A 5,389-nucleotide genomic window follows, 5' to 3' on the forward strand; every position below is an offset into this window, starting at 1 on the left:
GAGTTTGTCCATTTTGTACACGAAGTGCGTCCAGTTTTTGCCGTGACCCTCTCTACTCTTTCGCGCATGCTATGCGGGTGATATGATGATACCATGCCAAGTTTCAACATTTTCAGAGTTCATTTTGTAGTGATTTTCAATTTCACGGTCATTTAGCTCCCTAAACAATTCGGTAAATGACTGAAAAACAACAATTGATATCAGAACATGTTGGAAATTTATGACGTCACTTTGAATGCTGTATACTGAACACAAAAGAAGTCCGGAGTTCAAATAAGTGTAAAAAACATTGAAGTGCCCTTGTAACAGATGAGTTCTCGTCCGAAACCCTGATACTCCGAAAGAGTTTGTCCAGTTTGTACACGAAGTGCGTCCAGTTTTTGCCGTGACCCTCTCTACTCTTTCGCGCATGCTATGCGGGTGATATGATGATACCATGCCAAGTTTCAACATTTTCATGATTCATTTTGTAGTGACTTTTAATTTCACGGGCATTTAGCTCTCTAAACAATTAGGTAAATGACCGAAAAACAACAAATGATGTTAGAACATGTTGGAAATTGATGACGTCGCTTTAAATGCTGCATACTGAACACAAAAGAAGTCCGGAGGTTAAATAAATTATTAAAAATAAAAAAGAGGTGCAATGCTGGTTAATTTGCTTCAAGCCATTCGGAATAGTGTAGACTGCACTGCACATAGCTCAGTGCAATCTATGCTATTCCACAAGGCTTGAAGCTATCAACATGTAGGTGAGCATTGCAACTCTTCATCATTGTCTATGCACTCACGGCTTATAAACCGCTCATACTGCCTCTCTCTTGGCGAGGTGGGACTAAAAACAGCTTGCCATAACCTCATTAGTACCGGTTCGTGGTACGAACCGGCACTAAATGGTGATGGTGGGGCCACAGGCTGACCACAGGCTGACACAGCCTCTTTAGTACCGGTTCGTGGCATGAACGGTACTAAAGGTTCGCCATGAACCGGTACTATTGATCGCCGCCACGAACCGGCACTAATGTACACATTAGTGCCGGCTCTAATTCAAACCGGCACTAATGTGCTTCACATTTGACCCTTTTTCTACTAGTGTTGCCAGGTGTTAATCAAACATCAACGATGCAGACTGCGTCTGTCATTCCACAAAACACAATGAATAATGGCTTGGCGCAAGGCACTTCACAAGATGTTTATGATGCACAAAGGCAAATGGCAGGCAGGCAGCAACAACAATAATCTCAGCAATTAATTTATCACCAGCATCAACAGCCTTCTCTGCAGAGTCAGCAGCCCAATATTCCTTTACAACAGCAGCAACAACAGTTGATGGGACAACAGCCAAATTTACAACAAAATCAGCTAATGGGTCAATAGAATGGTGCTGTGATGATGCGGCAGCAACAGAGGCTAGCAGTTCAGTCAAATAATCTTTTGAATGTGCAGCAAACACATCAGATGTTGAGCCAGCAGTATTTGCCTTTGTATCAGCCACAACAATTGGGCTCTCAGGCAAACATGTCGAGTCTACAGCAGCATCAACAAAATCAACAGTAGCAGCAACTTTTTGGAACTGTGCCTAATGTGTCAAACATGCAGTGGATGCATATGCAACAAACAAAAGCTCAGCAACCACATGCTCAGCAGCCACCAATGGGTTTGATGCAACCTCAGTTTCAACACAATCAACTTCAACAATTGCAACATCTTATGCCACAGTTCCAGTCTCAGCCTAACCAACTACAAGAGCAATTAAGGATGCAGCAGCAATCCTCCATGCAGCAAAGACTTCAAACTTCAGGAGCCATGCTCTTGCAACAAAATAACATGGATTAGCAAAACCAGTTTATTCAGGCACAGAGGGGCCTTCAAGAAGTTTCCTCTAGTAGTAAGTTTTCACTTTTCACATATACTTTTTTTGTAGATCCATCATATGCTCTTATGGTTCTCATCTTCTTTTTCTTCATGTTCTTATATCAATCTTCCTGTTGTCACCTTACATTCCTTGTGTGGTTTAAACTAGCTTAACAATCTGGCCTCTCATTATTTTTGCCTTACTTACATAGAAAAGTTAAGTGAAAAATGTGTGTTGTTCATCAGGACCCCCACACCCTTACTTATCGTGCTAACAATTACGTTGGACTATAATACAAGGTTCGTATGAGACTACAACTGGAATTTTTGGATCCCAACTCTTATTGAACCCTTAGGGCACTCCCGGTGCATTGTATCTTGTGTTGTATCATATGCATTAAATATGTGTAGATATAACTCTTCCAATGGCTTATATCTTAGTGTTATATCTAATGGAGCTGCCATTTAATATGTTTTGTGGGAGGAAAAAAATATTATTGGTTACCTGATAAGAGTTGTATTTTCATAAGATACAACAATATCTCTCTTTTTCCTCACTAACTAGGCTACTTCAACAGTATTTGGACTTCCGCACAGATGGCATGTTTTAGATACAACCGGCATTATTGCACTGGGTTTGCCCTAAGTACGACTCAAAACAGTTTATGAAATTAATGTGATGCTACATGAACTAGCTTGAATGTTCTTTGAAACTTCTTTGAAGATGATAACCAGATTCATAATTCAGATGCAATTATATGATTTTTGACAAGTGAAATGCGCCACAGGTCCTAGAACTATCGAGTGGTGTGAAGTTAGTCCTAAAGCTTCAAAACTGCATTTCAATCTTTTTTTGCCTGAACTACGGTGGATAGATGGACAGCTTGAAGATGGGATTATATTGCGATGTTTAGTGATCCAGTACTCTGTAATCATATGTTGACTAAACTGACCCTATTGATCTTCAGTGACTTCTGTTCAGCACATTGGTTTTTCTTATTTGTTGGAATTTTTCTGGAAAAATGCTACTGTGCGATAATCATATTGACTAAGCTGACCATATTGATCTTCTGTGATTGTTTGATTTGGTTCACAAGTTCTCCAATTGCCCCTGCATTCCATCCTACGATGTTTTTTTTCTTTTTCTTTTTGAAAAGGAGGTTAAACCCCCAGCCTCTGCATCAATGCCTACAATGTACTTGTAGCTTGTTATTTGTTGGCTTTGTTCATTTTATCCTGATACTCTTTGCCAATCTTGCTTTTTATGCAGCATCTGCGGACTCTACTGCTCAAACAGGCTATGCAAGTACAGGTGATTGGCAAGAGGAGATACATCAAATGGTAAGACATGATACTGATATCATCCTTTTTGGCACTCCCTTTCTTGGTACTTCCTAAAATTCGTAGACAGTGGCCCCTAGAACAAAGATGTTGAGATTGCCCTGATCTTGATTGTTAGAAGATGAAACTACCCACCATGTTGGATGTTGGGGCCTTTTACTTTTGCACTTCATGTTGTCTATCTCTTTTTCTTTTGGTCCGTGTTCCAAGAAATTCCTCTTTTGGAATTTCATACAGCAAGTGTGTAGATGCACTACATTCTGGTATTCCACTTGTAAGATATATATTATATGTATACGGAATTCTGTTTGAATGCGGAGTATGGAGCATACAACCATACAGTGTATCTAGATGTAGTAAAGTCTCAAGGCAGATAGCAATCTTTATTAAAGCTATTTTATTTATTGGGCATCATAGTTTCTTATTTTCTTCTAGATTTATGTGCTGCTAAAAGCTACTTGAAATATCTTGCCAATGCCATATTTTCTGACTTAATGACAAACCATGGTCTATTAGCTGTTCTGTTTTCATCTCTATATTGCTTCTGCACCAAATTAATGTGTATGTGGTCTTTGTTGTCGACAGATTAAGAGGTTAAAGGACCAATACTTTGCAGAACTCAGTGAATTATTCAATAAGATGTGTGTGAAACTACAGCATGTTGACAGCATTATTCCACCTCAAATATCATCTGAGCAGTATGATAGAATGAAGAGCTTTAAAACAATGTTGGAGCGCATATTACAAATGCTGCAAATTGGTAAAAGTAGTGTCCAACCTGCTATGAGGGACAAAGTTCCTCGATATGAGAAACAGATTATCAGTATCTTGAACTCACAAAGGAAGCCAGTGCAGCCACAAATACAACAACAATTCCAGCCACCTCCAGGTCAAGCTCCTAATTCTAGCATTTCACAGCAGCTACAACCTTCCCAAAATTTGCAGTAGCATGATAGTCATACTAATACTCAAAATTTGTTAAGTATGAGCACCAGATTACAGTTCTCTAGTGTAGCTGGTATCCAGCATGTACCTGTGCCTCGAACAATCCTTCTGTAGTTTAAACTAGCTTATCACACTACTGCAGCAATGCCTACCAGTGGTGGTTGCAATAAGGCTACCAGTGGTGGGTAGGGCACCTCGCCACGGTATCCTGACACTGGTAATATGTTACCTGTGGCGGGCGTCATTTCACCCATGGTTGGCAACCTATTACCAGTGAGGGCTGGCCTATTCACCCTTGTATGTGGCACATTAGTGGCGGCACGTTCTCCCACCCACCACCGGTAACCTCCCCCTAGGTGAAAAATGAACGCTGCCACGGCAACGTAAATCACTACCATGTCAGATTTTTTTGCTGTCGTGGCAGCGTTTTTGCACACATTACATTATATATGCATCGCATTACATAGATAAATTGATTTATCACATTATACATGCATCCAACTACCTAGGAACTATACTAGAACTAATTAGAAGTAGGAACTAGGAACTACATCTTGTAACTATACTGGGAGCTATATACTAGAACTAATCAGAATTGCATAACTAAGAACTATATCTTTTAACTATACTAGAACTAATTAATGAGTTGAATTTAAGATTTGCGTCATGAGAATCAAATCCCTAGGCCTCGAGATTGAATTTCTGATCAACAGGGAGAAGAGGGAGAGAGCTTACTATGGTGGCTGAGGCTGAGGCACCCGATGGCCGAGTTGGGCAGGACCGGGCGGCGGTGAGGGTGGTCCGGGCACGCGTGACTGGCGAGGGTGGCAACCGTGCAAGCAAGGCGAGGGTGATGGGCAGCTAGGGATTTGGGCAAAGGAAGAAGGGGAATTTGGCCAGGTCCCTGTGTGGCCTAGGGTTAAATGGAATGAACTTACCGGAGGTGTTGTGGGGGTTGATTTAATCATAAAGTAATTAAGTGGAATGAACTTACCGGTGGTTGAAGGGTCTAACAGTTTGGGTAATAGTAGTTCGGGTAATAGTAGACAGGACCAGCCAATGGTTGTTTTCTAAGGCCCACAACAGATATTGTTTTTGCAATTTCCCATACAATATCATAAAACCATAAAACGCTAAAACCCAAAATACCCTAAACCTCTAAAAATGACAATAAATACCTAAAAATGTACCAGTGGTGGGTGGCAAGAGAGCCTGCAATTGATTTGTAAAGTATCAGTGGCGGGGGGGG

The 5,389-nt window shown here is 40.7% G+C and overlaps 1 long non-coding RNA gene across 2 annotated transcripts; it reads left to right on the forward strand.

Moving 5' to 3' along the window:
* The first annotated feature begins 861 nt into the window (after positions 1 to 861).
* LOC125529098 lies at positions 862 to 5,375 on the forward strand. 2 transcript variants are annotated; one of them, XR_007292553.1, is made up of 4 exons: positions 862 to 1,888; positions 3,125 to 3,195; positions 3,781 to 4,084; positions 4,854 to 5,375. It is a non-coding gene; the product is annotated as an uncharacterized LOC125529098 (long non-coding RNA). The 2 variants fall into 2 exon arrangements; XR_007292552.1 differs by having other exon boundaries at positions 3,781 to 5,375.
* The last annotated feature ends 14 nt before the right edge of the window (positions 5,376 to 5,389 follow it).

This window comes from Triticum urartu, unplaced genomic scaffold, assembly GCF_003073215.2.
Source record: "Triticum urartu cultivar G1812 unplaced genomic scaffold, Tu2.1 TuUngrouped_contig_5338, whole genome shotgun sequence".
Taxonomy (NCBI): domain Eukaryota; kingdom Viridiplantae; phylum Streptophyta; class Magnoliopsida; order Poales; family Poaceae; genus Triticum; species Triticum urartu.